Below are 10,802 nucleotides of genomic sequence, written 5' to 3'. Positions count from 1 at the left end.
CAGAGAGGCTAAGACCGCATTGACTCAGTGCTGTATTCAGCCTCTCTGGTGTCAAGTCTGATTTTGGAAAAAAAAAAAAAAAAATCCAAAATCAGACAGTGTTGAGACCAGAGAGGCTAAGACCGCATTGACTCAGTGCGGTATTCAGCCTCTCTGGTGTCAAGTCTGACTTTGAAAAAAAAAAAAAAAATCCAAAATCAGACAGAGTGTTGACACCAGAGAGGCTAAGACCGCATTGACTCAGTGCGGTATTCAGCCTCTCTGGTGTCGTCTGATTTTGGAAAAAAAAAAAAAAAAATCCAAAATCAGACAGAGTGTTGAGACCAGAGAGGCTAAGACCGCATTGACTCAGTGCGGTATTCAGCCTCTCTGGTGTCAAGTCTGACTTTGGAAAAAAAAAAAAAATCCAAAATCAGACAGAGTGTTGACACCAGAGAGGCTAAGACCGCATTGACTCAGTGCGGTATTCAGCCTCTCTGGTGTCAAGTCTGATTTTAGAAAAAAAAAAAAAAATCCAAAATCAGACAGAGTGTTGACACCAGAGAGGCTAAGACCGCATTGAGTCAGTGCGGTATTCAGCCTCTCTGGTGTCAAGTCTGATTTTTGAAAAAAAAAAAAAAAATCCAAAATCAGACAGAGTGTTGAGACCAGAGAGGCTAAGACCGCATTGACTCAGTGCGGTATTCAGCCTCTCTGGTGTCAAGTCTGATTTTGGAAAAAAAAAAAAAATCCAAAACCAGACAGAGTGTTGACACCAGAGAGGCTAAGACTGCATTGACTCAGTGCAGTATTCAGCCTCTCTGTTGTCAAGTCTGATTTTGGAAAAAAAATAAAAAATCCAAAATCAGACAGAGTGTTGACACCAGAGAGGCTAAGACCGCATTGACTCAGTGCAGTATTCAGCCTCTCTGGTGTCAAGTCTGATTTTGGAAAAAAAAAAAAAATCCAAAATCAGACAGAGTGTTGACACCAGAGAGGCTAAGACCGCATTGACTCAGTGCGGTATTCAGCCTCTCTGGTGTCAAGTCTGATTTTGGAAAAAAAAAAAAAATCCAAAATCAGACAGAGTGTTGAGACCAGAGAGGCTAAGACCGCATTGACTCAGTGCGGTATTCAGCCTCTCTGGTGTCAAGTCTGATTTTGGGAAAAAAAAAAAAATCCAAAATCAGACAGAGTGTTGACACCAGAGAGGCTAAGACCGCATTGACTCAGTGCGGTATTCAGCCTCTCTGGTGTCAAGTCTGATTTTGGAAAAAAAAAAAAAAAAATCCAAAATCAGACAGTGTTGAGACCAGAGAGGCTAAGACCGCATTGACTCAGTGCGGTATTCAGCCTCTCTGGTGTCAAGTCTGACTTTGAAAAAAAAAAAAAAAAATCCAAAATCAGACAGAGTGTTGACACCAGAGAGGCTAAGACCGCATTGACTCAGTGCGGTATTCAGCCTCTCTGGTGTCAAGTCTGATTTTGGAAAAAAAAAAAAAAAAATCCAAAATCAGACAGAGTGTTGAGACCAGAGAGGCTAAGACCGCATTGACTCAGTGCGGTATTCAGCCTCTCTGGTGTCAAGTCTGACTTTGGAAAAAAAAAAAAAATCCAAAATCAGACAGAGTGTTGACACCAGAGAGGCTAAGACCGCATTGACTCAGTGCGGTATTCAGCCTCTCTGGTGTCAAGTCTGATTTTAGAAAAAAAAAAAAAAATCCAAAATCAGACAGAGTGTTGACACCAGAGAGGCTAAGACCGCATTGAGTCAGTGCGGTATTCAGCCTCTCTGGTGTCAAGTCTGATTTTGGAAAAAAAAAAAAAAAAATCCAAAATCAGACAGAGTGTTGAGACCAGAGAGGCTAAGACCGCATTGACTCAGTGCGGTATTCAGCCTCTCTGGTGTCAAGTCTGATTTTGGAAAAAAAAAAAAAAATCCAAAATCAGACAGAGTGTTGACACCAGAGAGGCTAAGACCGCATTGACTCAGTGCGGTATTCAGCCTCTCTGGTGTCAAGTCTGATTTTGGAAAAAAAAAAAAAATCCAAAATCAGACAGAGTGTTGAGACCAGAGAGGCTAAGACCGCATTGACTCAGTGCGGTATTCAGCCTCTCTGGTGTCAAGTCTGATTTTGGGAAAAAAAAAAAAAAATCCAAAATCAGACAGAGTGTTGAGACCAGAGAGGCTAAGACCGCATTGACTCAGTGCGGTATTCAGCCTCTCTGGTGTCAAGTCTGATTTTGGAAAAAAAAAAAAAATCCAAAATCAGACAGAGTGTTGACACCAGAGAGGCTAAGACCGCATTGACTCAGTGCGGTATTCAGCCTCTCTGGTGTCAAGTCTGATTTTGGAAAAAAAAAAAAAAAAATCCAAAATCAGACAGTGTTGAGACCAGAGAGGCTAAGACCGCATTGACTCAGTGCGGTATTCAGCCTCTCTGGTGTCAAGTCTGACTTTGAAAAAAAAAAAAAAAAATCCAAAATCAGACAGAGTGTTGACACCAGAGAGGCTAAGACCGCATTGACTCAGTGCGGTATTCAGCCTCTCTGGTGTCAAGTCTGATTTTGGAAAAAAAAAAAAAAAAATCCAAAATCAGACAGAGTGTTGAGACCAGAGAGGCTAAGACCGCATTGACTCAGTGCGGTATTCAGCCTCTCTGGTGTCAAGTCTGACTTTGGAAAAAAAAAAAAAATCCAAAATCAGACAGAGTGTTGACACCAGAGAGGCTAAGACCGCATTGACTCAGTGCGGTATTCAGCCTCTCTGGTGTCAAGTCTGATTTTAGAAAAAAAAAAAAAAATCCAAAATCAGACAGAGTGTTGACACCAGAGAGGCTAAGACCGCATTGAGTCAGTGCGGTATTCAGCCTCTCTGGTGTCAAGTCTGATTTTGGAAAAAAAAAAAAAAAAATCCAAAATCAGACAGAGTGTTGAGACCAGAGAGGCTAAGACCGCATTGACTCAGTGCGGTATTCAGCCTCTCTGGTGTCAAGTCTGATTTTGGAAAAAAAAAAAAAAATCCAAAATCAGACAGAGTGTTGAGACCAGAGAGGCTAAGACCGCATTGACTCAGTGCAGTATTCAGCCTCTCTGGTGTCAAGTCTGATTTTGGAAAAAAAAAAAAAAAATCCAAAATCAGACAGAGTGTTGACACCAGAGAGGCTAAGACCGCATTGACTCAGTGCGGTATTCAGCCTCTCTGGTGTCAAGTCTGATTTTAGAAAAAAACAAAATCCAAAATCAGACAGAGTGTTGACACCAGAGAGGCTAAGACCGCATTCAGTCAGTGCGGTATTCAGCCTCTCTGGTGTCAAGTCTGATTTTGGAAAAAAAAAAAAAAAATCCAAAATCAGACAGAGTGTTGAGACCAGAGAGGCTAAGACCGCATTGACTCAGTGCAGTATTCAGCCTCTCTGGTGTCAAGTCTGATTTTGGAAAAAAAAAAAAAATCCAAAATCAGACAGAGTGTTGACACCAGAGAGGCTAAGACAGCATTGACTCAGTGCGGTATTCAGCCTCTCTGGTGTCAAGTCTGATTTTGGAAAAAAAAAAAAAATCCAAAATCAGACAGAGTGTTGAGACCAGAGAGGCTAAGACCGCATTGACTCAGCGCGGTATTCAGCCTCTCTGGTGTCAAGTCTGATTTTGGAAAAAAAAAAAAAAAAATCCAAAATCAGACAGAGTGTTGACACCAGAGAGGCTAAGACCGCATTGACTCAGTGCAGTATTCAGCCTCTCTGGTGTCAAGTCTGATTTTGGAAAAAAAAAAAAAAAATCCAAAATCAGACAGAGTGTTGACACCAGAGAGGCTAAGACCGCATTGACTCAGTGCGGTATTCAGCCTCTCTGGTGTCAAGTCTGATTTTAGAAAAAAACAAAATCCAAAATCAGACAGAGTGTTGACACCAGAGAGGCTAAGACCGCATTCAGTCAGTGCGGTATTCAGCCTCTCTGGTGTCAAGTCTGATTTTGGAAAAAAAAAAAAAAAATCCAAAATCAGACAGAGTGTTGAGACCAGAGAGGCTAAGACCGCATTGACTCAGTGCGGTATTCAGCCTCTCTGGTGTCAAGTCTGATTTTGGAAAAAAAAAAAAAATCCAAAATCAGACAGAGTGTTGACACCAGAGAGGCTAAGACAGCATTGACTCAGTGCGGTATTCAGCCTCTCTGGTGTCAAGTCTGATTTTGGAAAAAAAAAAAAAATCCAAAATCAGACAGAGTGTTGAGACCAGAGAGGCTAAGACCGCATTGACTCAGTGCGGTATTCAGCCTCTCTGGTGTCAAGTCTGATTTTGGAAAAAAAAAAAAAAAAATCCAAAATCAGACAGAGTGTTGACACCAGAGAGGCTAAGACCGCATCGACTTAGTGCGGTATTCAGCCTCTCTGGTGTCAAGTCTGATTTTGGAAAAAAAAAAAAAAATCCAAAATCAGACAGAGTGTTGAGACCAGAGAGGCTAAGACCGCATTGACTCAGTGCAGTATTCAGCCTCTCTGGTGTCAAGTCTGATTTTGGAAAAAAAAAAAAAAAATCCAAAATCAGACAGAGTGTTGACACCAGAGAGGCTAAGACCGCATTGACTCAGTGCGGTATTCAGCCTCTCTGGTGTCAAGTCTGATTTTAGAAAAAAACAAAATCCAAAATCAGACAGAGTGTTGACACCAGAGAGGCTAAGACCGCATTCAGTCAGTGCGGTATTCAGCCTCTCTGGTGTCAAGTCTGATTTTGGAAAAAAAAAAAAAAAATCCAAAATCAGACAGAGTGTTGAGACCAGAGAGGCTAAGACCGCATTGACTCAGTGCGGTATTCAGCCTCTCTGGTGTCAAGTCTGATTTTGGAAAAAAAAAAAAAATCCAAAATCAGACAGAGTGTTGACACCAGAGAGGCTAAGACAGCATTGACTCAGTGCGGTATTCAGCCTCTCTGGTGTCAAGTCTGATTTTGGAAAAAAAAAAAAAATCCAAAATCAGACAGAGTGTTGAGACCAGAGAGGCTAAGACCGCATTGACTCAGTGCGGTATTCAGCCTCTCTGGTGTCAAGTCTGATTTTGGAAAAAAAAAAAAAAAAATCCAAAATCAGACAGAGTGTTGACACCAGAGAGGCTAAGACCGCATCGACTTAGTGCGGTATTCAGCCTCTCTGGTGTCAAGTCTGATTTTTGAAAAAAAAAAAAAAATCCAAAATCAGACAGAGTGTTGACACCAGAGAGGCTAAGACCGCATTGACTCAGTGCGGTATTCAGCCTCTCTGGTGTCAAGTCTGATTTTGGAAAAAAAAAAAAATCCAAAATCAGACAGAGTGTTGACACCAGAGAGGCTAAGACCGCATTGACTCAGTGCGGTATTCAGCCTCTCTGGTGTCAAGTCTGATTTTAGAAAAAAAAAAAAAAAATCCAAAATCAGACAGAGTGTTGAGACCAGAGAGGCTAAGACCGCATCGACTTAGTGCGGTATTCAGCCTCTCTGGTGTCAAGTCTGATTTTTGAAAAAAAAAAAAATCCAAAATCAGACAGAGTGTTGACACCAGAGAGGCTAAGACCGCATTGAATCAGTGCGGTATTCAGCCTCTCTGGTGTCAAGTCTGATTTTAGAAAAAAAAAAAAAAAATCCAAAATCAGACAGAGTGTTGAGACCAGAGAGGCTAAGACAGCATTGACTCAGTGCGGTATTCAGCCTCTCTGGTGTCAAGTCTGACTTTGGAAAAAAAAAAAAATCCAAAATCAGACAGAGTGTTGACACCAGAGAGGCTAAGACCGCATTGACTCAGTGCGGTATTCAGCCTCTCTGGTGTCAAGTCTGATTTTAGAAAAAAAAAAAAAAATCCAAAATCAGACAGAGTGTTGACACCAGAGAGGCTAAGACCGCATTCAGTCAGTGCGGTATTCAGCCTCTCTGGTGTCAAGTCTGATTTTGGAAAAAAAAAAAAAAAATCCAAAATCAGACAGAGTGTTGAGACCAGAGAGGCTAAGACCGCATTGACTCAGTGCGGTATTCAGCCTCTCTGGTGTCAAGTCTGATTTTGGAAAAAAAAAAAAAATCCAAAATCAGACAGAGTGTTGACACCAGAGAGGCTAAGACAGCATTGACTCAGTGCGGTATTCAGCCTCTCTGGTGTCAAGTCTGATTTTGGAAAAAAAAAAAAAATCCAAAATGAGACAGAGTGTTGAGACCAGAGAGGCTAAGACCGCATTGACTCAGTGCGGTATTCAGCCTCTCTGGTGTCAAGTCTGATTTTGGAAAAAAAAAAAAAAAAATCCAAAATCAGACAGAGTGTTGACACCAGAGAGGCTAAGACCGCATCGACTTAGTGCGGTATTCAGCCTCTCTGGTGTCAAGTCTGATTTTTGAAAAAAAAAAAAAAATCCAAAATCAGACAGAGTGTTGACACCAGAGAGGCTAAGACCGCATTGACTCAGTGCGGTATTCAGCCTCTCTGGTGTCAAGTCTGATTTTGGAAAAAAAAAAAAATCCAAAATCAGACAGAGTGTTGACACCAGAGAGGCTAAGACCGCATTGACTCAGTGCGGTATTCAGCCTCTCTGGTGTCAAGTCTGATTTTAGAAAAAAAAAAAAAAAATCCAAAATCAGACAGAGTGTTGAGACCAGAGAGGCTAAGACCGCATCGACTTAGTGCGGTATTCAGCCTCTCTGGTGTCAAGTCTGATTTTTGAAAAAAAAAAAAATCCAAAATCAGACAGAGTGTTGACACCAGAGAGGCTAAGACCGCATTGAATCAGTGCGGTATTCAGCCTCTCTGGTGTCAAGTCTGATTTTAGAAAAAAAAAAAAAAAATCCAAAATCAGACAGAGTGTTGAGACCAGAGAGGCTAAGACCGCATTGACTCAGTGCGGTATTCAGCCTCTCTGGTGTCAAGTCTGACTTTGGAAAAAAAAAAAAATCCAAAATCAGACAGAGTGTTGACACCAGAGAGGCTAAGACCGCATTGACTCAGTGCGGTATTCAGCCTCTCTGGTGTCAAGTCTGATTTTAGAAAAAAAAAAAAAAATCCAAAATCAGACAGAGTGTTGACACCAGAGAGGCTAAGACCGCATTCAGTCAGTGCGGTATTCAGCCTCTCTGGTGTCAAGTCTGATTTTGGAAAAAAAAAAAAAAAATCCAAAATCAGACAGAGTGTTGAGACCAGAGAGGCTAAGACCGCATTGACTCAGTGCGGTATTCAGCCTCTCTGGTGTCAAGTCTGATTTTGGAAAAAAAAAAAAAATCCAAAATCAGACAGAGTGTTGACACCAGAGAGGCTAAGACAGCATTGACTCAGTGCGGTATTCAGCCTCTCTGGTGTCAAGTCTGATTTTGGAAAAAAAAAAAAAATCCAAAATCAGACAGAGTGTTGAGACCAGAGAGGCTAAGACCGCATTGACTCAGTGCGGTATTCAGCCTCTCTGGTGTCAAGTCTGATTTTGGAAAAAAAAAAAAAAAAATCCAAAATCAGACAGAGTGTTGACACCAGAGAGGCTAAGACCGCATCGACTTAGTGCGGTATTCAGCCTCTCTGGTGTCAAGTCTGATTTTGGAAAAAAAAAAAAAAATCCAAAATCAGACAGAGTGTTGAGACCAGAGAGGCTAAGACCGCATTGACTCAGTGCAGTATTCAGCCTCTCTGGTGTCAAGTCTGATTTTGGAAAAAAAAAAAAAAAATCCAAAATCAGACAGAGTGTTGACACCAGAGAGGCTAAGACCGCATTGACTCAGTGCGGTATTCAGCCTCTCTGGTGTCAAGTCTGATTTTAGAAAAAAACAAAATCCAAAATCAGACAGAGTGTTGACACCAGAGAGGCTAAGACCGCATTCAGTCAGTGCGGTATTCAGCCTCTCTGGTGTCAAGTCTGATTTTGGAAAAAAAAAAAAAAAATCCAAAATCAGACAGAGTGTTGAGACCAGAGAGGCTAAGACCGCATTGACTCAGTGCGGTATTCAGCCTCTCTGGTGTCAAGTCTGATTTTGGAAAAAAAAAAAAAATCCAAAATCAGACAGAGTGTTGACACCAGAGAGGCTAAGACAGCATTGACTCAGTGCGGTATTCAGCCTCTCTGGTGTCAAGTCTGATTTTGGAAAAAAAAAAAAAATCCAAAATCAGACAGAGTGTTGAGACCAGAGAGGCTAAGACCGCATTGACTCAGTGCGGTATTCAGCCTCTCTGGTGTCAAGTCTGATTTTGGAAAAAAAAAAAAAAAAATCCAAAATCAGACAGAGTGTTGACACCAGAGAGGCTAAGACCGCATCGACTTAGTGCGGTATTCAGCCTCTCTGGTGTCAAGTCTGATTTTTGAAAAAAAAAAAAAATCCAAAATCAGACAGAGTGTTGACACCAGAGAGGCTAAGACCGCATTGACTCAGTGCGGTATTCAGCCTCTCTGGTGTCAAGTCTGATTTTGGAAAAAAAAAAAAATCCAAAATCAGACAGAGTGTTGACACCAGAGAGGCTAAGACCGCATTGACTCAGTGCGGTATTCAGCCTCTCTGGTGTCAAGTCTGATTTTAGAAAAAAAAAAAAAAAATCCAAAATCAGACAGAGTGTTGAGACCAGAGAGGCTAAGACCGCATCGACTTAGTGCGGTATTCAGCCTCTCTGGTGTCAAGTCTGATTTTTGAAAAAAAAAAAAATCCAAAATCAGACAGAGTGTTGACACCAGAGAGGCTAAGACCGCATTGAATCAGTGCGGTATTCAGCCTCTCTGGTGTCAAGTCTGATTTTAGAAAAAAAAAAAAAAAATCCAAAATCAGACAGAGTGTTGAGACCAGAGAGGCTAAGACCGCATTGACTCAGTGCGGTATTCAGCCTCTCTGGTGTCAAGTCTGACTTTGGAAAAAAAAAAAAATCCAAAATCAGACAGAGTGTTGACACCAGAGAGGCTAAGACCGCATTGACTCAGTGCGGTATTCAGCCTCTCTGGTGTCAAGTCTGATTTTAGAAAAAAAAAAAAAAATCCAAAATCAGACAGAGTGTTGACACCAGAGAGGCTAAGACCGCATTCAGTCAGTGCGGTATTCAGCCTCTCTGGTGTCAAGTCTGATTTTGGAAAAAAAAAAAAAAAATCCAAAATCAGACAGAGTGTTGAGACCAGAGAGGCTAAGACCGCATTGACTCAGTGCGGTATTCAGCCTCTCTGGTGTCAAGTCTGATTTTGGAAAAAAAAAAAAAATCCAAAATCAGACAGAGTGTTGACACCAGAGAGGCTAAGACAGCATTGACTCAGTGCGGTATTCAGCCTCTCTGGTGTCAAGTCTGATTTTGGAAAAAAAAAAAAAATCCAAAATCAGACAGAGTGTTGACACCAGAGAGGCTAAGACAGCATTGACTCAGTGCGGTATTCAGCCTCTCTGGTGTCAAGTCTGATTTTGTAAAAAAAAAAAAAAAAAATTCAAAATCAGACAGAGTGTTGAAACCAGAGAGGCTAAGACCGCATTGACTCAGTGCGGTATTCAGCCTCTCTGGTGTCAAGTCTGATTTTGGAAAAAAAAAAAAAAAAAATCCAAAATCAGACAGAGTGTTGACACCAGAGAGGCTAAGACCGCATTGACTCAGTGCGGTATTCAGCCTCTCTGGTGTCAAGTCTGATTTTGGAAAAAAAAAAAAAAAAAATCCAAAATCAGACAGAGTGTTGAGACCAGAGAGGCTAAGACCGCATTGACTCAGTGCGGTATTCAGCCTCTCTGGTGTCAAGTCTGATGTTGGAAAAAAAAAAAAATCCAAAATCAGACAGAGTGTTGAGACCAGAGAGGCTAAGACCGCATTGACTCAGTGCGGTATTCAGCCTCTCTGGTGTCAAGTCTGATTTTGGAAAAAAAAAAAAAAAAATCCAAAATCAGACAGAGTGTTGAGACCAGAGAGGCTAAGACCGCATTGACTCAGTGCGGTATTCAGCCTCTCTGGTGTCAAGTCTGATTTTGGAAAAAAAAAAAAAAAAATCCAAAATCAGACAGAGTGTTGACACCAGAGAGGCTAAGACCGCATTGACTCAGTGCGGTATTCAGCCTCTCTGGTGTCAAGTCTGATTTTGGAAAAAAAAAAAAAAAATCCAAAATCAGACAGTGTTGACACCAGAGAGGCTAAGACCGCATTGACTTAGTGCGGTATTCAGCCTCTCTGGTGTCAAGTCTGATTTTTGAAAAAAAAAAAAAATTCAAAATCAGACAGAGTGTTGACACCAGAGAGGCTAAGACCGCATTGACTCAGTGCGGTATTCAGCCTCTCTGGTGTCAAGTCTGATTTTGGAAAAAAAAAAAAATCCAAAATCAGACAGAGTGTTGACACCAGAGAGGCTAAGACCGCATTGACTCAGTGCGGTATTCAGCCTCTCTGGTGTCAAGTCTGATTTTAGAAAAAAAAAAAAAAAATCCAAAATCAGACAGAGTGTTGAGACCAGAGAGGCTAAGACCGCATCGACTTAGTGCGGTATTCAGCCTCTCTGGTGTCAAGTCTGATTTTTGAAAAAAAAAAAAAATCCAAAATCAGACAGAGTGTTGACACCAGAGAGGCTAAGACCGCATTGACTCAGTGCGGTATTCAGCCTCTCTGGTGTCAAGTCTGACTTTGGAAAAAAAAAAAAATCCAAAATCAGACAGAGTGTTGACACCAGAGAGGCTAAGACCGCATTGACTCAGTGCGGTATTCAGCCTCTCTGGTGTCAAGTCTGATTTTAGAAAAAAAAAAAAAAATCCAAAATCAGACAGAGTGTTGACACCAGAGAGGCTAAGACCGCATTCAGTCAGTGCGGTATTCAGCCTCTCTGGTGTCAAGTCTGATTTTGGAAAAAAAAAAAAAAAATCCAAAATCAGACAGAGTGTTGAGACCAGAGAGGC

This window comes from Poromitra crassiceps, assembly GCF_964638095.1.
Source record: "Poromitra crassiceps genome assembly, contig: HAP1_SCAFFOLD_162, whole genome shotgun sequence".
NCBI classification, from domain to species: domain Eukaryota; kingdom Metazoa; phylum Chordata; class Actinopteri; order Beryciformes; family Melamphaidae; genus Poromitra; species Poromitra crassiceps.
Note: the sequence above shows the minus strand (reverse complement) of the source record.